The 27535-nt window shown below is 44.9% G+C and overlaps 1 long non-coding RNA gene across 2 annotated transcripts; it reads left to right on the plus strand.

The window, feature by feature from the left end:
* Positions 1–2912: 2912 nt before the first annotated feature.
* On the plus strand, positions 2913–20553 carry LOC140649780 (uncharacterized). Of its 2 annotated transcripts, XR_012041754.1 has the most exons (4): positions 2913–3165; positions 6124–8500; positions 19328–19427; positions 20211–20553. It is a non-coding gene; the product is annotated as an uncharacterized lncRNA (long non-coding RNA). The 2 variants fall into 2 exon arrangements; XR_012041753.1 differs by lacking the exons at positions 19328–19427; positions 20211–20553 and adding an exon at positions 11995–12297.
* Positions 20554–27535: the final 6982 nt, after the last annotated feature.

The following is a 27535-nucleotide window of genomic DNA, read 5'->3' on the forward strand; positions in this document are numbered from 1 at the left end:
CCTGATGCCTCTATCTCACTGTACTGCTGACTCTTGATAATCTGTCCTGTGCAAAGAATGTAAGAAAGGCCCATGTCTCAGCAGGGGAAATACACTACTCGGATCACGCATTGACTCCAACAACTTTTTTGTGAGACTACAGAGGTGTGAACTTTACCTTTGCAGTGCTTTTGTGAAGCCTCCACTGCTGAATCTTACTCCTCTCTAGAGGCGGGGTAGTCTTCCCAATGCTTCTGCGCTGTAAGAACATGGGCTTTTATATGCAGGCTGCTTTTATGGAGGCTTTTGAGAGGAGAGCTCCTAAATTGAAACCACATTGCCCAGCCTGAGCCAGAGCCTGCCGCATGAGCCCTGTCTATTCCCTGAGTCTTTCCAGTGCTGATCGCCTCCCGGCGAGAGCATGAAACAGTGGGGCTTACAGCTCCTGTGAATCTGCCAGCATGGAAACAGTTCTTGACTAAAAACTTACAAACCTCCACCAGAGCTCTGGGACACCCTTTCATCTTTCGGGCACAAAGTGGTCTGAACAGTTCTGTGTGTTTGTAGCTGCTATAAAAGAAACACCTTTCCCCCTTTTTTTTTTCAAAAGAGAAGCTGTTGGGACGTGCTCACCATCTCGCTCTCTTCTGATAACCCTTTCGGCATCCTTCCGTTTTCTGGTTATTCATTTGTTACCCCTGAAATCTGATTCCTGATCTCAGCCCTCTCTTATCAGACCCTTTCGCTGAGGAGTTCCAAAGCAACGGGTTCGTTTTAGCCTTTGCGCTCTTTCTCTGTCCCCGAGGCCTCGTTTTGCTGGGGGAGGAGGTGAGTGATAGGACTGACGTTTTGGGGGGGGAAGGGGCTGCCATCCATTAACTCGCTGTTATCTATCTATTCATCTGCCCGGCAAAACAAAGGTATGATTGTTGCTCCAGCTCCCAGACCTGCGCTGGCTTCACTCCAGCTACCATGGGTCATAAAAGCAGAGGAGATATGGAGGCACGGCCCGAGCACAGCCCAGCAACCAGAATGTAAGGCCTCCTATATGGGCTCTGTGCTGAGGTCTATACAACCACATCCTTCCCAACAGCTGGTACCCAAGCTGCGCTGCTGAAGCAAGGTGTGCCCATCGTGGCCATAGGCTTCCTCCATTTGGGTGTATAAACCTGCCCGTAAAACACGGGATTGATTCTGCACCACCCCAGAATCTGGCAAACCCGTTTTGGGCTGTGCTTGCATTTAAGCAATTATATAGGATATAGGGTGCGAGAACATGAGTTCCCTTATCTCTCTTTCCCACATTACACCCTTTCCTAAGGCAAATTGATGCAGCCTCATTGAAGCCGAGGCACTGATTGACACTAGCTGAAGATCTGGCCCCGATTCTGCCGTGCTTTGCCTCTGGGTAGTCATTTACACCTGTTCAGAGTGCAAAAGGCAACCAGCAGCAACCGCTGGAGCTGCAAAGCAGTGAAGTCCCATCCCATCGCCTTCAGAGCCCGACATGCCACGCACTGATCAGTGGCACAGGGCCCAGTTCCCCTTGCATCTAAGTTGGTTTTGGCGTTGCACATAGGCATCCTCTCTTCAGCTTCTAGTAAACCTTGAGATCGCTGCCAAGTCTCATGAAAGAAAAAGTTGTGACCCAGTTCCTGGAGGGTGACTTAGTGTAAATAACTTTCAGTGGCATGATGACACCCTCATGAAATCTAGTAGTGCACTTGTCAGTCCATGAAATATGGAGCCAAGAACCAGTCCTGATCCAACGTTACACGGTGAGTATCTTTTCCTTTCCTTGCACACGCAAAATCCCCGGCAATTTCCGGAAGAACTGTGGTTGTGCAAGCCAAACAGGGCTTGGCTTATTTTCTGAATCATCAAAATAGCGCCAGTTTGCATGGACAACATCAGCTTTTGAGCAAAGCTTGCCAATACTGAAAAAAAACTTTATGCCTGAATTAGACCCCAGTTCACTGCAGCTAGCTGGCTTTCCTGGGTTGTCTCTTCAGCCAGCTTTAACCTTGTGGCCAAAGAGTCTTCCAGGGACTAGGCAGACTGATCTCCATTCACTGCTTGCAGTGAATTGAGGCTGAATTTTTCTTTGTCATTTTACTGATCTCAGTGACGCCCTGTCTAGCTCGGCACTATTTGGTGGCCTCAGAAGAGCCTGCGCAAACAATGATAAAGCTGGACAGCCACCAACACACATCTTCACGACCCCCATTTTTCTTGGAGACTTCCAGGCATGACAGTCACTCTGGTTTTTTTCCATTGCTACCCAAAATCCAGTGAAATTACTGGAAGGCCTCCGGAACCGATTTAAAAAAAAATGGATCCAGCATTTACATCTAAGGCACCATGTTTAGATCTGTGGGTTGCTTTGGGCTTCTAATTTCCATGGAGATTTGCATAATAAAATACAGTAATAGGCTGGGCAAGTACATTGAGCGGTGGCTGTGAGCCAGGAACTAATGAGCTCCATTGCAGACTGTTTAGCTCTGGACAAGTCACTTGACCTTCCAAAGTCACATCATCCCCATCTGTGAAATGGGGATAGTAATACTTGCCTCACAGGGGTGTTGTGAGGATTAATTAGTTGCTGCTTGTACATCGCTTTGATGATGTTAAGAACTACATGCCTGCTAAGTATTGTTATTGTATCATGGCTGGGAAGATATTGCAGTTAGGGCTAAATCCTGCCCTTGGAAGAAGATGCGTCTTTCCTCATGTCTTGTAAAATCAGCTGCTAGGCTTGCGCAAGTAGCATTTATATAACATTGGTACCAAACATCAGTATGCACCTTGTACCTTCGACGTTGCCAAATCCCCAGAACAGCAGCCTGCTGGGAGTCATGTGATGCACCATCCCGGTGCAAACAGCTTTGGGCAGGAGCCCAACTGCAAACTCTTTCTCTCTCTTCCCCCACGAATTGAAATTAGTAAATGTTTCCATCAGGCATTTCAGCGGTGACCTCAGGTCTAGAGCTCAGTGTGCTATACAAAGCCCACGGGCACACCAGCCCAGGCAACAGATGCTACACACTGCCGAGAGGACAGCCCATGTGGGATGGGGCGCCTGGGACAGCCGAGCACGCTCCTGCACGCGGCAAAGCCACGAGGGCTGCAGTGAGACGGGATGGCTGCAGGAAGACACAGATACAGGCACAAGCACAGACAGAAAAGGTAAGCTCCCCTTGCCTAAACTCTAACCCTTAGGTGGGCGCTTCCTCTCCCATATGCTCCCCTGAGAGCAAAGCTCATTCGCCTCCTCGGCATTTGGGCCTAGACAATACAAAATAGCACACAAAGAAAAGAATTCCACCGACTGCAACGAGCTACAGCTCAGGATCATTAATAGGCTCAAACCACAGTATCCAGCCTACTCAAGGAACACATAAGAGTTATGCATCCAAATTTCAGTGACATTTAGTGGAAGTCGGCCAAATGGCTCCCTTTGATTCCTTTGAAATATGAGCCATAACTGTCATTGTATCTTAGACGTGTGAACTGCTCTGAGAAGTCTCCCATATAGATTAGACTGCGATCAAAGAGTTCCACTAAACTGAATTTTATGAAGACGGAGGGTTGAGGTGAGGCTGATCGGCAGCAATATTATCTGAAAAAAACCCCAAACCTAGCAAGTTTGAAAGGGTTAAAGAAGAAAGTTGTTTGGGTAGACAGTGTACATTAACTATCATTTTCAGTCAGCATGCAATGACTAGTTAGCGGGGCTTATCATCCCCAGCTATGTGAGGAATTACAATAAATGCCTGAAATGCAAGCAGGTTTCCGGCTTAGGTTGGTAAATAATGGAAGTCACTATTTTTGTCTGAGTTGCAAGAATTCTCTGCACACACAGGCTCCCCATCCCCTCCCCACTGTAACACAGCTAACTCCACTCCCTGCTGTTTGGCAAAATGAAGTCCTTTCATGCATCCTCGGGACTTTTGCTTTGTCTGCAGAAGTAGCCGACTCATTATTTCCTTTTTGGTGGAAAGCGAGAGGTTACATTTTCTGCATTCATTTGTTTTAAATACTTCCAGAATGTAATGACCTAAGGATGAGTGGAAGGAGATACGAGCTGCTCCGAGACAGGGACTGCATGATCTGTAGGGAAAAAGTAACAAAACAAGCAACCAGAGCATAATTCTGGTGCTGTCAAAGCCTGGTAGTAATCCTCCTGTTGCCTTCAGTGACATGAGGCTTCCCCTCTGCAGCACCATCCTGTGCAGAAAATACTCTCAAACTATTCAGTGATTCAGCTGCTATTCGAACAGCCACTGGAGAAAAACTCTGGCTGCCTCTGCAGGATGGAAACAGGGTAAACTTTGGAGAGCACTTAGTAGTAAAAAGGGAATAAAGTCATTACAGTCGGGGAGTTTATTCTCATTTAGCCCAAGGCCCTTTTCCCTGCCCTGGCATCCCCAGGCACGTGCCTGACCTGGCCTCTCTCGGAGGCCCCTTTGAGGTTTGTGCGACGCAGCTTCACACGCCGGCTGAAGAAAACACCAGGTTCCCGCCACGGGAGGGGAATCAGGGTGGGATCCCGAGCCTTGTGAAGTCCCGCGTTGATTTGGCCAGGCTCCAGGTAAGCCCATGAGAGCCTCAGCCCCTTCTGCAGGTGAATGCACAAATTGTTTGTGAACCACTGCTGGGGGAAGCCCGGCAGAGGCATGGAGATGATGGTGGCAGGGAAGGGTTAACCAGCGCTACGGCTCGAAGAGCATCCTCCCTCGCTGCTTCACACATGCCGTATTTCTTAGCAAAGTGAACATATTAACACTGGCATGCTCCCACACACCGCCTTGGCTCTCCTCCAGGAAATCATAACCCAGCTATTTGGCACACAAGGCAGCAATTTTATTTACACAATCACCTTCTTGATAAACATAAAACTTACAAAATATACCACGCCCTTAAAATAAAAAAGGAAAAAGCGGGGGGGAGGGGGACGACGACAACACACACAGGACTGCAGAAACATGATCTTCTCGGCCAGAAGGGCCAGCCTGCTTTGATTTGATACCCCCAACCCCAAAGAAAGCACCTGTGGATACATGAGGGTTTGCCCTGGCTTTAAGGTAGGGTCCTGCTCGGGGGAAACACGGAGGGACTCTGCAGGGCTGGGAGCTGCCAGAGGGATTTGGGCTGACTCAGGCAGGTTTCCTCCTGGGCACCAGGAGGCTGGGCTGCCAGCACCCACTGCACCTATGGCCCTCGGGCCCCTCATCCTCACCTCCTCGCCTGGTGCCACCACTGCTCCTGGCTAGCGTAGCTGTCCCCTCAGGAGGGGAAGAGGGCCCCGCTCTGCCAGTAACCCCGAAACAGTGGGAGCCGGCCTCCTTTACTGCTCTTATCCTCTTCTTGACGTGAATCTTGGCAGAGGAGTCTCTGTGTCCCTATGAACGTTATAATTTTCAACTCTGTGTCCCTTAGTCAGTCTAACCAACTGCAAGTGGAAGCTGTAGGTTTTATTTTGGGAGGCAAACATTGCCGATTTCATGTGGCAACCAGATTTTCTGGAGGCATACTCCACTTTGCCAGAGCACCAGTCAATTCAGTCGGGAAGCAGGAAGCCTAAACCTTTAGCAGCCCCCCAGGGCACCCGCTGCCTTGGGTGAAGTTCTGCCTAAACATCAGATAAAACTGCATCAGCCTTGCAATGAACTGAGAGGCACACATATGCATGCTGCTTATATCTGGGGTCACCTGAACTCAGCTCCACCACCTTCTTCACCTTTTGAGCTCACATTTCTCCACTGACCCTTCAAAGCAATTGTCTTGCTTGGCTACTTGACAAAAGGCTCACAACCTCACTCTATCGACTCTCTAGGCACTGGAGACCAGGGTGGCATCCGGTGCAAGGTCTCCAAGAGCCTGGGCTAATGGTTGTTCTGCTAAGCTTCAAACTGGACACATGAAGACAAGGAGATGCTTAAACATAGCCTAAATCCCACTCGAGAGAAACTGCATGAGAAGAAATAATGGGCCAAGGGCATTAAACTGATTTATACTGGCTGAGGATCTGGACATATCTGCTTTATTCCTTGCAGATAAAAAGATCTGCCTGAGGCTAATAAGCTTTTGATAGTTTGGGAAACAAAGATTGATTCTTTTTTTTTTTCTTTTTCCCACAAATAGGAAGAACCACCTTCAAATACCTGAGACACACTGCAATCATTTAGACAGATAAACATCTTGATTCCTAGAGATAACAGGAGCTGAATGGTTGGCCTCAAAACCAAGCATTCGTGACAATTCTTGAAACAAGAACATTATTACTCTCCATTTCCACAACAATTTACATACAACTGCAAAGAAAACCCTTCTCCCTTTGCAGCTGGAAAATGTACCGTAAACACGCTACCCAAAGCCTTGCCATAGTTCCTGACCACCCGGAGGTGGGTGGGTGAGCGGGTCCCCTGGGCCATTCTCCTGGGCACAGCTCTGGGTCTGCATCGGAGCCCAAGACACTGGTTCCTTTGGATGAATACCTGGCTGACCTCTCTATAAACATCTGAGATGTGAAAGAAGGCCCCCCTCCCAGGAAAGGACAGGAACATGGGAGATTAGAGCCAAAGCCAAGGGAACAAAGTCTGCAAGACTGGGTAGTCTTGTATCATGGCATAAAGCATTTCCTTGAAAGGAGAGCAGGGAGTTTCTGAAGTAATCTAGTTGTTGCCTTCCAGACATATTGTTTCTCTTCACACGCTGGAAAAGGAGAACATGGGTCCACCTAAGCAGATTGCAACTGTGATGGAAATTTCTCAGGCTATCCATTACAAAACAACTACCATGCATTCACTCATCTCTCTTCCTCTCCAAAAAGTAGCAGCTGAAATGAGAGCCACCGAGATCTGTCAAGAGGAGATCTTGCCCTTCGGGGACTGCACCTTGGCTCATGTGGTCAAGTCACAGAGAGATACTGGGGACGCTGCAGGAGGCTACTCCAGCCAAAGAGCTTGTGGGTGCCCTCTTATTTTTGCAGCATCCATCCTGTAAGGGTCTTGCACCCACCACTGCAACAAAACATTTGCAAAGAGTAATTTAGACCTGTCTGCTACCCATTCAGCTGCACATGAACAAAAGGCTCTCCTTGTACTGTGAATAATTTCTTCAAATACCAGGTGTTGCCCGATTTCTCCAGAATGGCCAACTCCTACAATTTTATAGTGAGTAGTACTACATATAGTGACTTTCCACTAAAATAATTTTCGTACCTAAGAACCTCATCTCTGATTTAAAGTCAGTTTTTATCCTCTGTGAATGCAAGGACCTGAGTGCCTCTGATGCAAAAAACAGAAGGCAACTCCCCAGCTCTACGTACTAAAATCTCAGGATTTCTAAAGCCCATCTCAAGATTACACTTTTTTGGATGCTAACATGACTACTGTCATATAAAAAAGAAACAGCTGTCAGTATGCAGGCGGTTCATATAAGAAGTGCTATAAACCAACAAACCAACTGAACTGGTTTGCTGAAAGTATGTTCTACAAAGAGCTTCCTTAGTCCATCTGTTAATCTTACATAGTATACATTGCCTCCAAAAACTAAATGTCTTGTCAGGAATGACACTTAGATACCAAGTATTTCCAGTTGCATGTAACCACTTAGCATATTGCTGTCACTGCATGTAGAAGTGTGCTCCATCCGTAGAGACAACAGCTCACAGTCTATGCTGTTGGCTGTGTGCAGACTCCTGGGTAGCTGCAGCAGCATCAGCAGCTTTTCTACAGGGCAAAGGTGGGCTGAGGAGAGCCTACAGCTATCGGTCAAACCACCTCATCTAATGCAACCCATCCCAGAAGGATTATACCACCAGCCAACAGCCTAGAGCGGCTCCTGCACCACAGGAGCTGTTGCTAAACATAGGGAGACAACACTGGCAGGATCAAAAGCAGCGAGTACTCAGAGCCCCCTTGAGACTTCCCATATATGCAACGTTAAAGGGCTTTGCAAAATTGAGCAGCCATCAGGAGAACATAATTTGGACAGGCGACCGCTGTCCCTGCAGAGTAATGCTGGGATGAGGATAAAATACAAGCAATCTTCTCGTCACCTGACCTTCACACCTCACAACTTGCGTTATGTTTGCCCCCCTCTCCTCCTGCACTTCTGCCCTCTAAGACTGAGAAACAAAGACCAGGGAGAGTCAGGGCCCAAACTAGAAGTATCACAGTTCTGCAAGAAAGGACAGGGACCTTCAAGTTGAGGGACATTTCCAACAGAAGCACTGATGATTTCTCAGAAATGGGCTCCAAATTAGCCTAGTCAAACCTATTTCAGAGCCACAGGAGGGCAAGATGTGGAGGAGGACTTCAAGGGTGCTTTCAAACGAACTGAATCAGAGGTTTACCCAACCCCGCTCTTTCAGAAGTTTCTGAATAACGCACCAGCTTGAACCACTGGAAAGAAACAAATAAATGAGCTGGCAACTTTCACAGGGAGGAGCCTTGAAGCCCAGTTCCCAAGACCACGCCAACCAGCTCCGTGTGACAGCATACAGGAATGAAAATAGGTAGGTAACATTAACAGAAATACACTGAAACTTAATAACAGCAGCTTGTCAGGACATGCACCGAAGAGAAATGGCTCATAATAGCTACGGCTTGTATTATGAATGTTTCATAGCCATCTGGCTAACAGAGCTGCCTAAACTCAACTGATGTTTTGTGTATGCCGTGGTAATCCATGGTGCATGCTCTGGAAGGAGACTGCCAAGCTGAAGTCCTAACATCTGTATTAAAAAGAGACACCGCTTCTCTTGTAAGATGAAAATGCCTTAGAATAGCAATGCAGCAATGAACAGAGTCCCTAATGAGCTAAGGCTGTGTCCTCCTTTGGTGTAAATCAGCAAAGTTTGCTCAGGACAAATGGAGTTATCCCAATTTACACCAACTACAAGGTCCAACCCCATTGTATTAACCTCTTCTTGGTTCAGTCATAACTTTCATGTGTCTATCAGCAGTTTAATGCAAAGGCACAGTTTAAAAGAAAAAGTAATCCCCCTGCCTTTCCTCTCCTGATCTGATTCGCATACAAAATGGGCTTATGAACTCAAAAATTATGGGAGGGATTCAGGGAGGAGGAAAGGGAGACACAAGAGCCCTTTTATTTTGCGTCTTATTCACAATGAAAGTTGGCACAGAAGCCAACCACATACATTAACATAGTTTGGGCAAGTTTAACTCTCATGAATACATTTCTGTGGAAAAACTATGTGACTATGGAAAAATCCCCTCTTTTTTGCCATTTGAAAAGATAACAGGCTTCTATGTGGAACATACCCAGAACCTGCCTGATTCAGAGACATGGAAATACAAAGATGAATAAGGCTGAGTTTCCCATGCTAGGGGCCCATGGAAACTGAGAGGGGAGGAAGAAGTAAGGAGGCCCATTGACTCAGGAGAAGGACTTTCATCCTACAGGTGAAGGAAGTATTTGAAGGCACTAGTAACATTGCAGGCCTGTTCCAGAGCCCGCGTAAGTCACTGGCAAACATCTCATTGACTTCACTGGGATGTGGGTCAGGGCTAAACAGTTTTAAAATATAATCCAAGGCTATTTCTACATCACTGTGTAATGAGTGGGATTCAAAACAGTTCAAGTGTGCCCAGCCCTGTGACTTACCTGCTTTCTGTCCACATTTCTGGCTGCTAGCCTGGCTGCTGCTTGGGCTCAAAGTCTCAATATTGCACTGAGGAAGAGCTGAGCTCAGGACCTTTTTGGAGGACTGTCTCGGACTGAAGTGCACATGAGATTGCACTCATGTCTAAGGCAACCTGGAGGAAGGAAAGCTTTGGCCAAATGTATTGGGGCATCAACTGCACTCCTCTCCTCTCCTCCCCTCCTGTATCTCTGTTGCCTCTCTCCAAACTCAGACTGAGGAGGGCTCTCAGTGTGAGCTGGAGGGTTTGCAAAGAGCAGTGAGCGTATCTGCTGGACAATGTGGGCGTTCCTTTGTCTGATGATATAAGTGCACCAGGCACCCAAAATCTGGAATTTAAAGCTAGCCCAGCCACAGCAACTTGTGCTGGGATCCTCTGACCCAACTGCAGTCCAGATGCAGCCTTAAGAGTTCTGCAGAATTTCAGAGTTACACAAAAATAGTGACCCTGCCTTATACATCCCTAATTGCAACCTACAAGCTATTGCCATTTCCATAAAAAAGCCCTTTGCCTTTTGCTCACTGACATCGTACAGTGCTAGCCCTGCTACTGTGCCATATTTATGGCAGGGGATGGTAACCTCAGAATGACTATTTTCTTTTGAATGAACAAGTTTGCTTTATTATTAGCCTATCTGATACAATAGTTTGCATTACAAGTCCTTCATCAGATCACTTCAGAAGCACGTCATTGCACTAGGCCTTTAATATCTTGCTAATTAGTTTCATAAATTACTAATTGAACTCTTTAAATGACTCATATTGGTATGGTGAGTCTCACCGTACAGAAAATTCAGTGATCTCAGAAGAGGATACAGCATAGAATCATCCTCTCCTGCTAGGTAACACAAAATTAAACAGTGGGGTAGGAGCAGGACGGGGAATTTTCCTCCACGATTAGCAGTTCAGAGCCCTTATCACTGCGATGCATCTAAGTACCACATATTTTGCACCTGTCTAAACGTGGAGTTTCCACTGATGTCAGTGTGTGGAAGAAGCGAGGTGTACAGATCCACACATCGAAGGCAAAGGATCTGCAGAGCAGATCAGAAGGGAACATTCGCCCTCTGGGACAAGTCCATCCATAGTGCTAGCTCTGTTGCTTTAATGACACTTAATGCACATCACCACTGATGTCATTGCTAAATTTGGCTCCACTGGAGAGATGGGTTTGGCAGGGATCAGCGAACAGGATTTTTCACAAATTGTCCAATGCTGACAACTTCTAGCCATACCAAGAGGCTGTCTTGGCCTTTTCCAACACAACTGTCTCCAAACACAACCTAGAAACAACGTCACACCTGGCACTAGGTTGGCAGATGGCGAAAGGTATTTCAGGACCAGTTCTCCAAATGCACAATTCTGATACTGGGCTAGGCTGGAGAGAGGTCAGCAGGGCTTCAAGCAGATTTGTCTGACTGACCCTTCACTCATTGACCTGCTGTTTTTCCCTAGGAGCCAGCCTGATCACCACTTGCCTTGCGGCAAAGGATGGGTTTTTTCTCACCTAACTCCCAACAACATTGGTACCTATGTCTGCTCAGCCACACTGACCTCCCAACAGAGTTAGTAGGCACTTCTGGGGAGTAAATCACCTGGCCTACAGCAGATGTCTCCCTTAGGATGAGATCAGTATCGCTCCCTGACAGCTGTAAAGACCGTTTAGCTCTAGGTCAGCTGTAGATGTCCACATACAGCCAGAGGAATCCTATCCCAACTGAGTGGTCAGATGCTGAGCTTGTGCTGCAACAAATTAAAAGCGCAGTTGCTTTACACACACAATTGGCCTTGTGTACATCCTTTGCTCATTGCCCACCTATTTTGCCTTGTTCTAATCTGCCTTTTATGACTGACCCTAGGACAGGGAACCGGCTGCTGTTTCTACACCTCCAATAGGCAACTAGAACATGAAGAACGCCACGTGTGCACAGGCGGTGCTGCTCTAGCACAAAGGCTTGAAGCAGAACTGGTTAGCCGAGTTCTTACATGTAGACATAAAGCCCCAACAGGGACCTTCGCAAACATCTCTGCTGGTCTCCTGCGCTACCAGTCAGTGTTTCACCCAGCAGATTTCTGAACTTAGAAAGCTACATGGTTCCCTGCTATAGTTACAGGTATATTCCCATTGGATTTGGCACCACTGGTTAACCAAACATCATGCATTAGCTCCTAAGAGAAAGATGTTATTTATTTTACCCACACAAGGTTTATCTTGTAGTAGCCATCAACTTTCCATGGAAAGATCCCACTCTACTACTACACATCAGTCATTAGAGGCAGCTTCTAAACTTTAATATCTCCAAAGGAACAATAATTGCGACCCTTTCAATATTTTACATTTGCAGACAAGCGGAATGAACTCACTGGAATCAGCAGGTGGTGTATGTTCAGCTGCTCAGAGCAATACTCGGCTTGCCTATTCCCAGCGAGGGCAGCTGACATCAGAGAAGCAATGCCCTGTGAATGTACCATTCAGTGGATAGGAGAGCCCAGAGTTTGTATGGCAGACATCAAAGTGTTTTGTAACACGCAGATGTTTTCCATGCAGAGGTTGAGAAAAGTGATGGTCAAGATTTTGTAAATCCTGTGCTGTGTTTTTTTCTTCATTTTCTCCCTCACATACCCCCATTTCCTTGCCTTTTCTTATATGGAAGAATGATACCATTAAAAATGATGAGTTATATCCTTAGCTGATATAATTTGGTGTGACTCCACTGACTTCACAGAGCTATGCCTGTTTACACAAGTTGCAAATTTCTCCCACCAATTTAAATCTATACCGATTTACATCATGGGCAATAGTGCTACATTTTTTTCCATAGCTAATAAGCTTCTCAAAAAAAAAGAAAAAATACCCTTGACATCTATTAAACTGGTATGTGGAGATAAAGATTTCAGAGGATGCCTTCTCCCACCCTATCTCATGTCCTTCATCCTGCTTCTCTTTAGAGGGTCCCTTTAATAAAGGGTGCCTCCCAGTGCCATGTGAGCCAGAGCTGAGCTGAGCTGCTGAGGATAGTGCCCACGGATGAACCCATGGCTGGATCTGCTTGCTGACATGTAGCTCTGTTCCCTTTCCATCTCCCCAAGTAACGCTGTGAATACAACCCATCCCACATGTCCTCGAGTCCTGCTGAGGACAGAGCCCTCTTCACTACCACCCAGGCTCACACATGGGATGTAGGTAAAAATTCCTGCTCTGTTTGATAGAGGGCAGCAAGTTCAATGCACAGCTCCCTCTGCCCAGGTGAACTCCTTAACCAGCAAGCTAATAGCTATTTTTAAAAAGTTCTCCTTCCCTTTCATTTTCATTTCATGAAACAATTCAAGAGGCCTTGCTTTCATCTTCCTATGGAGTAAAAACACATTTCAAAACCTTACCATTTTCTATTAAATTGAATTCTTGTGTTCCCACTTGCCCTAACCAGAAGCACTGTACCACCACTTCTGCAAAACATATAGTATTGTGCTATGATCTTGTGCCGTTCTGCACAGAAACACAATGAGGTTTCACATGACATTACCAGCTGACCTCACGCAAAACTTCGCTCCTGTAAATAAGTGCCGATCTATACATACAGCACACATGAAGACAGACACTTCCCATGAGGAAGCAGTTTGCTGAGCAGGCTGGAGAGCTTAAATGCTTCTGAAAACTCAACAGCAACAACTCTTCTGCTGGACAATATGCTGACTGAGCCTGATTTTGGGATACACTGAATTATCCTGAAGAGCCAGGTGACTTAAGTGCCAAATTCCTTACCACGTTTACTGATTAAATTTGACCACTGAAGTTCTCCGGGCTTTTTTGGAAGCCCCAGTTGCGATTTCAGGAACCAGTATGTCCAAGACAATCCCACAGGTTGAACACTGTCATTAAAAGCATGACCTGTTCCTGCTTGAGGCAAATGATGGAGTCCCTGCAGGAGTGGTAGTGAATTAAGTGGCTGTATCATCCACCTCAGCAGTGGCTCTGCACTATGAAGCAAGACCTAAGACCACTGGAGATCTCCGAGGCCATGGTAAAAGTCTTACATTTCTTCCAATAAAAGCTGAGCTTGATACTGCCTAGTGACCTGCAAGACATGTTGGGGATACATTTTCTGGATGAATCGAGGAGACAGCAACCAAGATTATCAGGAGCTGGAGCTCATCATGACCAAAGAGAGACTGAGAGAATTAGATTCGTTCAGCCTCTAGAAGAGAAGATGAAGGGGAGACCTTATTCTTGTCTCAGCTACCTCAGAGACAGTACCAAGAAGACAGAGCCAGGCTCTTCTTGAAGGTGCACAGCTCTGCTGGTCATTGCACTGACAACTCGCATCTCCTAGAAAGCAGCCCAGTAAGGCTCTCCTTCTGTAACCCACCTTCTCCAGCATTATGTGTACGTGCCACTCTGTATGCTGTTTTCCATATGATCTCCTGCCCTGAGATCAACGTTTCTATCCTGTTCCTCTTTCCCCGAGACTGCTAACTTGCTAGAGGTTAAGCTGCCTCTCAAACAGCCCCCATCCCACTTAGCCTGTATCCTGGGATTTTCTTTCATGAAAAAGGCACTGTAAAGGCTCTGGACCCTGTGCTATGATTTACACTTTTTCATCTCCTGTAGAAAGCCTGCCGTGTATGTGATGATACCATTCAGCTCCGTTTACCTGAGAACTTAAAAAAATACCATCGGAGGTTGTTTTTTCCATATGGGTAAATAGTAGGGGTGGGAGAATTCCTTATGGGAAACCTGGAACAGTCGCACTCTGTCGGCCTGACATTTCCTGCTGTAATTGAAACTTTTGATATTAAAAATTCCATTTACACAGTGTCTCTCTAAGCCAGGCAGGGAGAAGGGCAGAGGTGGGCGCAGCGTTAGCACAGTTTCCCCATCTCCCCCACTGCAGCCAGTTAAACTATAGCAGGTGAGATGCATAGATGTAAGGGAAGGAATATGAGGAAGGAAATACCAACTGAGTTAGGTAATTTGGGTCAGAGGAAGCCAGGTGTAGTTACAGAGGCAGGTACAGATTAAATTAACTTGAGGCTCTAGGTCTCCTCATCTGCCCATACCCCTGCCCAGGAGGGCAGGGAGAGGTGCACCCACATGGTCCTGTGCTCACAGGGGATGTGTACCTTGGACATCTGGGCTCTGCCTTGAGGGGACAAAAAAATAGCTCCCTCAGAAGTTATGGGGACCAATGGGGAGAAATAACTTTGCCCTCTTGCAAGTTAAAGGACGTTTAGCTGAGTGTCTTTAAAAATCCCACCCAATGCTATACAACTTAATCCTCAATGAAATCAGCCAAACAGCCAAATTCTAATCCAAATCCCAGCCGGCCTCAGGTGGAAATCCAGGCAGAGAGGCCCACCGCTGCCAAACGTAAGCTTATCCCAGCACCAATTCCAGACCCCACCATAACCTTATGCCTGAGGACCGGCACAAACCCGCTCCCCACTCAAGCCAGCCCAGCAGCCCCAGCCAGAGTTGATTCAGTCTATCCACAGGGCTCCTTCCAGCTGGGGACACAGCTCATGGGTCCGTAGGGGTTTCACCCAGCACATCTTGCCCAGCCCCTGCCTCAGCTCTGCAGCAGCCGCCAGCTCAAATCCTACCTCTACCTCCAGCCCTACCCCACCCCAGGAGCTCCTGTCATTCCCAGCCCTCAAGCGAGCCAGATGCCTATCCTCCTCCTCCACGAAACCTCCAGCAGACTCTTCAGGGGTGAACAGCAGCAGAAAGAAACATCTGAATGCTGGTATCAACACTGGCCCCAGCTCCCGCTAGCAGTAAATACATTAATAAGACAAAGTAAAGGACAAAGTGGAATCCCTGTGAGTAATGGACATAATTACATTAGCTAGTCAAAGTAACTTTATGTTAAGAAATATTTTTGGCATGCCATGAAAAGTTTAAATCCTGTCACACCCCAACAGTTACAAAAGTCAAACGCAACATAACATGAGCTTTATTTTAACTGTTACATGCATTTGCATAAAAATGCTTCTTCAGAATGATAATGCACCCATGCTTCCCTGTTTTGTTTTTTGCTGTTTTCCCTTTTGATCCAACTTTCTTGCACCCTCAAAGGCACAAAGTAGAACAGGAAACAGTTCTGCCTGCGACTCTTTTCTCAGGCACCGTAAAAAATTAAGGCTTAATGCTTTGAGCTTCTTTCACATATCCAAAGACAGGACAGTGAAAAAAACAAGTACCTAGGCTCACCAATCATTTCGGAAAACCTGGATTTTCATTGTCAAATATGCATCTAACCCTCCAGCTATGACAGTGACAGCCACAATAACAAGCAAATTACATTAATCATTATTCTTCCTAGCAATCCTTACAAGCAAGGGGCAGCACGGGGTGAGAAAACCGAAGCTGGATCTACAGAAACAGACATTTCAGAAAGGAAATAAATGAGTCATTTGAACAGCCGTTCAGATTAATTCTCATTTCTAACCCTGTAACTTAAATGACAACTGACTATAAACTCAATCTACTCCTTGGAGTTCCACAAAAAGTTCATTCAGGAACAGAAGTAAGGAAAACTTTCAGGTCTCAAAAATATTAAAACGCATTTTATGCTGCTGATTTTCTCAAACTCTGTCACCAAAGTAGGCAAAACTAAAACCTGAAGTTAACAGCTGTTACGTTTTGATGCTAAATCTAATATACCAATGCTCATTTTTATTTAAATATTTAATTTAGATATTTCTGGAGAGAAGTCTGAATGTCTCCATTCAAAAAGCTGCTTTACTTTTAAATACACTTTATTTTTTGAAATAAATAAATTTAAAAGTTTCAAAAACTAATAAATTAAATGTTTTGTTTCAGATTGCACAATATATTTTATTTAAGACAAAATTAATCTTCTTTTAAGTTTTTTTTTTAGTTTTTGACAGAATTGATATCTTGGGGAAAAATTCATTTAGGAAGACCTAAAAAAACAGAATTGCCAGTGATCCTAGTACCTACCAGTTGTTCTTATACCTCCCACCAAGGAATCTTTCATAAGAAAACTCATAATAGGCGTTGCAGTTTTCCCGGGCAAAGTTGGGATGATGAATTGCACAAAGATAATTTTTTCTGTGACAGTGGCATCAAGAAGCCTCCTAAGACTGTGGCTTGTGGGTGCCCCATTATGCAAAAGACTGCCCCTTACTTGAGGAGCTCACAATTAAAAGAGAAACAAAGATGGGAAACCAAAAATAAAGTGACTTGCCAAGTGCCGTAGAGCAGACTGATGGCAGTGGTGCAAAAAAGAGTCTGGTTCACCTCGACTCTTCCTTCAGTGACCTATCTGATAGGAGTGTATGGTCAGACTCGCTGGATAAAGCCTTCATTTTGGTTTCTCCTGCCTTATTTCTGCTTCACGGGCTGGCAGAGGGTTGCAGAACTTCAGCAAGTACAAATTTAATGGTCTTCAGCAGATACCTAGGGGGAACCAAGGAAGATCTTTATCTTGATCTTATATTGATCTTGATTTTTGTCCACCTGGAAGAAAGGAGAACTCCCAGTGTGCCACTAGCAGAAGCCACATACCTCAAATTATCAAGTGTGAGATAAAGAAAAAAACTGGGGAGGAAAAAGAGATACCAGGTAAATAGGAAAAGAGAAGTGCTGTCAGGAACCGATGGCAACACTTAGCGTAAGAGTTGTGGGAGTCTCTGGTCTACTGCTATGGGTAAACATTTGTCCGAATGACAGCACATGGTGGAAAATTATGTGAGATGGGCCAGAACTAAGTCATGATTGATGAGCCTTGGAAGAGCAGGACCTGGCTCTCCAATGTTGGTTTTGCAACCTTTGATCTTTATAGCCACGCATTATAAGCGGTTTCAACTTGTAACTAAATTCCTAACATACTCAGCTGTAAAATCCAGACATATCCTGAGTAATAAAACAAATACATAAACTGGAACTTAGGTGAGAGTCATCTTTTACTGTCACTTAATGCTGGGAACACCTAGAGCTTGTTATACTAGGTTCAATAGGAAAATGTAATTTTAAGAGCAGCATGAAGGGATTTTGGCTGGAAACAAATTAATTGGTCTGTACAGCCTACATCATTAATCCTATCTGGATCACCAATTTACAGTGCCTCTAAATAGCATCACAGAACAGGCACCTTTCAAACTGTTACACAAACCGTAACTATACCGCATGAAGTTCATGAAATATGACTTCTATCGCTCCGTGTATCAGAGCCACGGGCCTTCTGCAAAAACGTCATTCTGCGAACTGTGGATATAACCAATAAATCAAGGCAGTTGCACAAGCCACAACTTAGGTGGCATTAATTAGATCAGTGGAAGTTATGATCCAACATAATTATCATTGCTACCCCACCTACGTTTAATTTCAGTCTTTCTTCCTATCTTTGCCCCAGAGGGTCAATAGGAGAGTTAAACTACATGCTTCAACAGTATCAGTCTCCAGAGGCAGCACGAAAGAGCAATGTTTGGTAATTATATGAGTGCAAGTAAGGGGAAGGGGACTATCATGAGATGTGATCAGATACCATATAACAAGGGGAGAAAGAAAGAAATTCACCCTTGCCCCTTACGCACCTCATAGCTTTGCAACTGTACAAGAGGTCTAAGTTTTGTGCTGCCTGATCTGACCCACCAGTCCCTCTTCAGCACGGTATTCACATACAGAAATCACTGTAAGCATATGGAGAGTCTTATCAAAGTAAACCTGATTTCCCAAAGTCTTACATACATATTGAAAATGGCCTGAATGGCACAGCCCAGGGGAGGGAAAGAAGGGTCAATGTACTGAGGTGGGACTTGCGGCACCTCTGACCACATCTATAATAGCAAGTAGTGCAGAACAAGAGGAATGGATACATAGAGAGAAACAATTGGTGCCGAGGACCTGACATCCACACCGTGCATGTCCATTCTGTACATGCTTTACTTCAGACTAGCTGCAGTCTAGTGGGAGCAGCAACCAGCATGAGCTGTCCCGTGCCAGATGCAGTCCTGAAGCACATCCACCAGCTGAGTGCCATCCCAGCGGAATCCAGTTCATGTCCTCCATGACTGCTCTGCAACATAAATGTGCAGTTAAGTGGGGATCACTTGGAGACTCATTTCAGAAGCACGCTGTTGATCTCAAATAAAATGCTAATGCCAGTCCCCCTCTTAGAGGGATCTCCCTCCTGGGCATACACATGGGGATACACATGCACTGCTGACCTTCCAATGCTTCAGAGATTTCTGAGCAAATATCTCCTGACATAGCTACAGGGCGAGAGCCACAGCAGTATAACCAAGTCAGCGTGACACTATGCCCAGGCTCTTTTGTCCTGCTGAAATAGCCCAGCGTAACACGACCCTGATGTAGGTCTGCACTGGGCCAACACAAGTGTCCCCAGACGGCACCGCACTGTGTGGCTGTACCAACACATGGGCAGCCAGCTCCCCTGTGCGGTGTGTGTGTGCTCTTCGTCTCCGTCACTCCGTCAATAGGGACAATTTTACAAGCCTGCGTCTCTGAGGACTGTGCTTCAGGAAGTGAGAGTCTTACAAATACAAATATAAATGGGAAACCAAGTGTTTGCAGGACTGAGCCCTGAATCACAGTCCAGGAAACGGTTGTAATGACAGTACATGGCTGAAGAAGAGCTACTGCCTTTGAACTGGCTGGAAGGACTTTATATAAAAAGGTATCGTATCTTTCAGGTCACAGCAGTTCTTTCTGATTGAAGGTTGCACCATCATGGTGGTTGGAAGACAAAGAGGTTTTCTGCTAAAAATCCCCAAAGATGCTCTGTTTTAGCAGGTCAGTTGGTTCTCTTCTTCTTTGACCTTTCTTCTATGCATCTGCTCTTCCCTACACTTACAATAAAACATTTTCCTTTGACACTGTGCGGGGCTCTGCTTAAAAAGGGCTTGGTGTAATCAGGTGTGTTCCTACTGAACTGCAGCCCGCAGTACAAAGACACCACTGTTTTTCAGAAGGCTGTTCAGTAATGTTCACTCAACAGAAGAGACCAACAGTATGGCAATATCCATCAACCCCCTGCATTTGCTTGTAATTAAAGAAAGGTCAGTAGCTGTGCCTTTCTGAGAATCACGCTTACCTTTGCACAGTCAAAAACCAAACGTATACAAATTTCACAATGGAAACTTCCGTTGACATCCAGAAACGTGAAACCTGAGACATGAAAAATATTAAACAGCCAACTGCGCTAATCTAATAAGGTTTGTGAAACCGATTTGCCCCCCTGGTTGGTTACAGAACTGTTGAGATAATATTTGGTACCTAACAGCAAAAGCTGTTGTGTTCCAGTTTTTTCATGCCTCGCTGCTACAGAAAGGCCCTGATTCACAGCACTTCATTATCTTTCCTTGTTTTTATAGGCAGCCAGAGGGCATGCTGGATCCTCAGTTTGTTTGTCTGGATCCACTCATTAGTAAATTACGTGTAGTGAGCAATGGCACGCACCTGGACATTTAGTCTGAGTAGATTCTGTAACATCCAAATTGGTTGTGCTACTTCAGCAAAAAAAGCAACAGATCTTTCTGAAATGTGATTTTTTTCTTTATGCTTTTGTATTTCTAGGAGCCATATCATCAGTGGAGCAGAAGTACCAAAAAGCAAGAACGAAAGAGAAGAAAGAAAAGCACAAGACTTCTCCCTATGAAGCGCTGTTAACAATCAGTTTGCTATGAACACAAGGATCCTGCTGCCAGGACCACAGCCACATTATGGTGGCAATCTGAGTAGCAGCGTTTCAATTTTTGCTGTATAGCTAGACAAGAAACACTAAAGAGGAACAGAGATATGTGGAGATTCAGCTGGGAAATTTGCAGCAGTGTTGAGTGCAAGCTTGATGTGTTGCTCTGAAAATCTGGAAACGGAAACAACCTAGAAATCTACTTTTAGGGACCAAGCCTTTAACCCATCCCTGGTTCTCTTGGTGGTATCATTACGTATAATTTGCTATTGCAATGAAGGGAACTGGGACAGAGAGGGACAGATACAGGATACAGACAGGGCATGAGGTATTCCAGCAAAATCCTTCTGACATACAACCCTTGGAGACCACGGACAACTGGTGCGAGACTCACAGAGACACAATCCAACACAATCTCCTGCTCTACTTTTCCCATCATTAGCTGGGTACCACAGAGAATGTAGTTAAAAATGTCTTCTAAAATAGCTTTAAGGATTGGAAATCTGATAAGGCAAATACAAGTGGCAAAGCTCCACTGACGTCAGTGAGACTTATATAAGGGAAGATTTTGTAATGGTAAAAGTAATACTGGAACTGCAAAGTCCTGCACACTGAACAAGGAATTTTTTTTCAGGTTAACCTCAACAAAAGCCACGGATTTGTCCTCAAAACAATTTCCCCCCCCCCCGCCCTGCAAATAAACACTGAAGTCAGACTATTTCTGCAAAAATTGTCACTGAGTGTACAATCACACAAGCATAATTTACTGCAAAGCTACTCATTAATAAGCAATGGAGATATGAATACTGAATGATATTTTTAAAGGTAAATTTTGAATTTATACATATGGGAACTTTAATGGAAAGATGTGACTGTAAAATGCAGTACATTTAGCCAGTCCTGGGACAATGTGGTGTGGGAGTCATTCTTCCTTCGTACAATTCTTCTTTTCAGGACCATCTAGTAAGTTGGTGTGAATTAAGACTGGTCATTTGAAATCAATTGAAAAAAATGGAGCTATGCCAAATTACATCAGTGAAGGATCCAGCCTTTTGACTTCAAGTTATCCTCAGTTAACACTGGCGTAATCAGAAAAAGGCGACATTTACTTCTCTGCCCAATGAAAATAGCCTGGGTATTGGCTACTTTCAGAGAACTGCCTGAAAACATTCCACAAACCATGAATTATTCACAGTATTAAACAAATAATTGTGACTAGTAAATAAATATTTGAAAGTAATGGCTGGTTCATACACCATTCAAACATAGTGTAAGGGGGAGATATTCATCATATGAATTACCTATTAAGAATTATTGGCTCAGCTCTAGTTATAACTGATAAACAGTCATGTGGATAACAAGGCAAGTGTTTGGCAAGTCTCCTGCTTTCATTCTCAGCAATATGGCTTCCTTTTCAACAGACACATAAGCTCAACTATTTATCCCCTTCTACCAGAGAAACTAACTGCCTTCAGTGCACCTGAAAGGCGAGAGCTGGCGCGCAGTTTCCCCAAGCCCTACTTGTCTGGTTAAATTCCAGGTCAGGCAACAGCCCTCTGACAGAACCACATTCCTGCTGTAGTTTCAATTACCTAAATTATTCTTCACCTCCTGTCCTAAGCATGGGCATATTTTTGATGGCCCGAGCTGGGAAATGTGAATGCAAACTGCTACCAGATGTAGAGAGGAAGCATGATTTCGTATCGGAGGCACTAGCCTCTGAGTCAAAATATCTGAGTCTCTGCTGTGCTACAGGCTTTCTGTAAGCCACTTAGGCCCAAATCCCCAAAGGTATTTAGGCTTTTAACTCCTGTTCATTTCAGTGAGAGTTAAAAGCCTAAATACCTCAATGGATCTGGGTTTTAGCCTCTGTGGTTATGTCTACACAGCACAAGGGTATCCATAGTACCGAGTGGGCACATCAGAGCTAACTCTTAACAACCTGGCTCCGGTAGAAGAGCAATATCCTGGTGTTGGTCTACTATTCAGCCAAGAGTGGAATATAATCTGATTGTGGATAACTCTCACCACAGCATTCCCAGCTACAGCACGCTCAGAGCTAGCCTGGGTATCTCCACACAGCACTGCGTCCTGCTGGGTGGGTACAACCCACATGCCTCAAAATTACACTGCAATTTGGGTAACAGCCTGCCTCGTCGGGATACGGGGAGAATGAGTGCATCCCATAAGATTCGCGTGGTGCCCGGGCGTTCTGCTGGTGAGCAGCACGTAAAGCACAGGGAGCCAGCAGGCTTGGTTCGGCTGAACGATCCTGCAAATTCCATTTTAATTCAGCTTTTCAGAAAGCAGCTTCCACTGGCCGCAGAAAGGCAACAGGGGCCTGTGCAACGTGCTCCCATTTAAATATCTGGCATCTTTCACTTATAACACCAGTACAACATCTGACTGTCTCCAAAAAGAATCAGAGCAAATGGTTAATGTGCAGTTATGGTAGTTAAAAAAAGAAATGCTCTGCTGCTATTCTATTGTCAGTTTTGGCAAGCAGCACTGGGGAAGCGAAACACTGATAACATTGCTTTATTGTTCATGTAGGTCCCAACCTTAACATGCTACATCTGTATCTTCTGTCTCAAGAAGTTGCTTTCTTTTCATCAAACACATTCCAGAAGTCAACAGTAAAAGCACTGACAAGAGACAGCAGATTGATCCATTAACTCTCACTCACTGCTAACAGTTCCTTGGCTGAAACCGGACCCTGCATTCCACTTGGGAAGATTTGGTAAGTTCAAAATGTAAACATGCTTGCAGGATTTGGTTACTGCTCTCATACACTGCAGCTCCTGCCTCAGCTTAACAGGAGGTGCTGGGAATCTCTACAGGTGCTGTGCCTCTTACTTTATACATGCGTAATTAAGTAACAAACAGGACAGGCCAAACAAGTCCTCTGCGCCTCGCGTTAATATTATACTACGTTCTCAGTTAGTGCTAATCAATGTGGTTGCAATGAAGGATATTACAGCATATAGCTCTTTCTAATATGTCTAACAATAATAATAATAAATAATAATAATGCACTCTCCCTTTGCCAGAAAAGATGCAATTAAATGAGCACATATTTTCCCTTTGGAGATAGGCCCTGAAGCATCTTCCTTTTAGCAGCACATAAAATGAAAAGTCTTCCCTGTCACGGCTTGGAATTTGCTTTGCAAAACCAGCCTTTATTTTAAGTTAGATTTATCTAACAACGCTCCTTTGTTGAACTAGCATTCTCCATCTGTATTACCAAAGCATACAGGGTCTCCGCTTACAGACCAACACCACTCCAGTGCATCGGTCACTGTAAAAACACAGAACAAAATGCCATTTCTCACACAGCTGCTAACAAAGCTGTGAAGCCCAGTACGGGCTCGTCTCCTGGTGTGGCTCTCTGTCCCCCTCTACTGACTGCAACAGTCGGTCCCGGGTCCAATTCCTGCATCCAGGGACTCAGCCTGGGGTGCTGTTACCCTTGGAGAGGTGACAATACACCTTCTGAGAGGCGGCAAGATGCTGGCTTATCCTGGGAAGAAGCGGATTTTTCCTGTGCAGCAGCTGGACAAACAGGGTTTTGTCCAAGCAGGCCTCCGAGTTTGGTTTCTGCATTGCTCACAAAACAGAACGGGGTTTTGTGCTGAAAAATTTGACGCGGAGGTAAAACATCACTGCAGTATTCTAGCCAATACCTTAATATTGTGATTCAAGATGGTGTCTTTGGTGTCCCATCGGAAATGAAATTGTGCTTCCCTTTGACTCCACGGGTCAGGTTCTTGAGACAAAGGACATTTTCCAGGATGGTCATCTACTTCAGCTGAAAACCTACTGCTTTTCGAGAGTTTCATTTTTTGATGTGACAGTGGCACTTCCCAAAGAAAGCGAGCGCTTTTCAAAAGAAACACACCTAATCAAAAAGCCATGTTTCTGAAAAAACTTTCTTTCAGTGCACACGTGAATCCACCTATTACTAGCCTTTGCTTTTCCTGCAGACTACAGTACCACGTACAGTCCCGCAGCTCATGAGCAGAACCAGTTGGCTATGGGTAGATGCCAGGAGCTGCTCCACTGACATCACTGGGATTTTTGCCACTGATTTCAGTAGAGTCATGATTTCATGCAGGACTCTGATGCCATTGGACTCGAGGTTTGGTTACACGACTCTTTACTAACTGGCTCTCTAGGTTTCTACAATGCTGATTTCCCTCCAATCTCGCTCCAAGGGTTAGTTCTGACTTGTTACAAAGGCCTGTTCCATGTTCCTTATGCTTCTCTTCTTCCTTTGGTACTGTACAATCACAGATGCAGTTCCCTGTTCCAGGCGTATCTGTGTACACGTCATCCGTATTTACTTCTTAACACTTTAGTTTTCTCTCCTTTGTTGTCTCAAGTTTCAAATGTTTTTTGCCTTTCCTGTGCTTTTCTCTTCTCCATGATCAGGTCTTCTGTATTTAATACCTTTTGTAACATAGGTCTATAAACAGATCCTAGCTATCAGTGAATGATCTAGGGAAAATGATTTGTTGTTATTATTATGGGTCCGGACTGGCAATTTGGTCTAAGTTTCCAGATCATGTTGGCCTTCTGGTGTGACCATGAAGAAGTCATTCCACTGTCAGATCCATCTCTCTCTGTACAGAGAGGCGTTCTGCACATTTGGACTGCAAGTCCTTCAGGAACTGGTGCTGGTTTTGCTGCCTGTCTGCACAGCAGTAAGAGCAATGGGACCCGAGGCTTGTACAGAACTGGGAGCATCTCGATAGTAATTCTGGATGAAGAATACCTATTGCTCAAGTTAACTTACAACACCTTAATTTGCAGCTGTGACTTTGTCCGCCTCGCAGTCAAAGGGATGACAGCAACACGTTGACCAGCTTCAACCTAGCTACTTTGGATACCTTAAGCAGTGGAGACACAGTGTTCAGGCACCAGCTCTTGAATATGCATGCCGCATCCCGGGCAGGCTTGTCCAGCCTGCCCTAAACCCTGTGAAGATTAAAGCCAGTTGTTATTTGATTATCTGTGCTGCAATCACACCTCCCAGTTGCAATGTAGGTGCACAGTCGGTGACCAGGGGACTGTTCCTCTCTCTATGCTGTATTGTCAGAAGTATGCACTAGCTGCGTGAGAAGCAAGGGGGGCTGGAAGGCTGTACCGAGGTGGTCCTCCCTGCCTGCAGCCTGCCTGTTTTGTTCCAGAGCAGCCATAGTTTTGTTAGTAGCTCACAAACACCGTGATATTTCAGTCTCCCCCTTTCATCCCCACGCTCTGGCAGAGAAGATAGACTTAGGACTGGGATAGATTGAATTTATTTTAGCTGCTTTCTCAACAAGTGATCTGTTAAAGGGAGAGAAACACACTTTTGTATGAAGTTGCTATTTGCATTACGTATTTTAAATCCTGGAATGAGCATGAGATGAGCTACCATGGAGATTTACAGAAATTGAATTACCACTTTTCTTACACCAGTTCAGAGTTTACAACTTGTTTCCACTTACAGAAGAGATGTGAACATCTTTAGAGTGACTTTATGTCTTCTGACAGGTTTGCTCTACTGAGTGTTTTACTTGTCGAGGATCCTGCGGAGGATGCTTGGGGTCCTGGAACCAGACGCTGAAAATCACTGCACTGCACTGCTATCTGACTTGAAGAGAAATGCCACCAGCTGCAGCTGAGTTATATGTGAGCATAACTAATGTGAAATAAGAATAAAGCCTGTAAGTACCTAATTCTGCAACTATGCTCTAGCACAGCTGGAGCATCTGCAAATTCAGATCCATAGATATGGTTATGTACCTTATCTGTACACAGAAGTGCAATAATAAGTAAGAGAAAGGTAAGAGCAATTTGGACTTTTCAGTTTTTAGGGGCTACACTGAAAGGGCCTCTGAAAGTTAGACCCTTTGAGGAAGTCTCAAGTCCCAGACAGAAAACTTCAAATTGCAAACTGCTTCTCATAATCTTTGCCTAAATTTGCAAAAGTCAAGACAGGGCTATAGCTGACAGAACACCAGCTTCCCTAATGTCTTGACCTGATTATTCAGACACATTTTCAAAATGAGAACTATGAAAAAATTAAGTCCAAGCACTTGTGAATTCCTGCTGACCTGCTACATAACTGTTTAGTGTCACACATTTGAAATGGTCCAACAATGTACGTGTTAGCAGGGCTGCATCAAAAGCTTCAGTGTTTGAGTTTGGCTAAGCAAGCATAAGTTTGGATACTTATTTAAAACTTGTTTGTATCCCTTAGTCCATGAAGCCAGGGTGAAAATTTTGTTGGAATAATCCTTCTCATGAGGTCTCCAATAATACCTGCATCCAGCTGGGCTAGAAAAATACTCGGAGCAACCTTTCAGAGACTTTCCTCATTTTGCCTTCCAGTTCCAGCTGAGACCCAGAAGAGCAAAGTTTTGTAAGCAGGACCAGCAGTGGGGGAAAGAAAAGTTTGCAAAGTCTTGGTAAACATATCTGTATGAGCCAGTGTCAAGTGCCTGCATCTGTGCATACCTGAAGTCCAGCATCCGGGAGAACCACAAACAAGTGTAACTGGCTGTACGAATCATATATTCTCTTGATAGAAAAATACAACTGCCTATGTGCTTAAGCCTCTGCACTTAAGTAATTGAGGAAAATAAGTCACTTTTAATTTTAAAAAGCTCTCAGCTGTGTCCTTAGTAATTAGGATAGCATGGATGCAATAAATCAGTCCGTGTGCCAACCCACAGAGGTCAAATATAACCAGGCAGCAAATTATAGTAAACATTTATGAATCCCTTGTATATGGCACATGACCCCACCCACTCTTTTTGGCACAGAAGTTTGCTGTTGATTGCACTGGTCCTTCTGGCATTTCATGTCCTCATGCAAGTCATACCAAGTAGCCTCCCTGAAATATTGTACTTGAACATGATCAGACTCATTTTAATCATTGTGTGTATTTTGAATGATGACTAACAGTCTGAGAGGATGAGAGAAACCAAAATGGTCAGGGAGCTTTTTTTAAAAGAGGAACAAGGAAAATGAAAATTGAGGTTTCTATTTAAGCAACAAGAAACTCGATGCATCCTTCTGCAGAGGAAGGATGGTCTTGTGGCTGAAGCACAGGGCTAGGGTGTAAGACCCTGCTAACCCACAGCATGTCTCCAGGATAGCACAGAAAACCCACGGCAGAGTCCCTGTGTGACCAGAGTTCCTCAGCTCCCCATCTGTGAAACAG

The sequence above is a fragment of the Ciconia boyciana genome, chromosome 3 (genome assembly GCF_034638445.1).
Source record: "Ciconia boyciana chromosome 3, ASM3463844v1, whole genome shotgun sequence".
Classification (NCBI taxonomy): Eukaryota; Metazoa; Chordata; class Aves; order Ciconiiformes; family Ciconiidae; genus Ciconia; species Ciconia boyciana.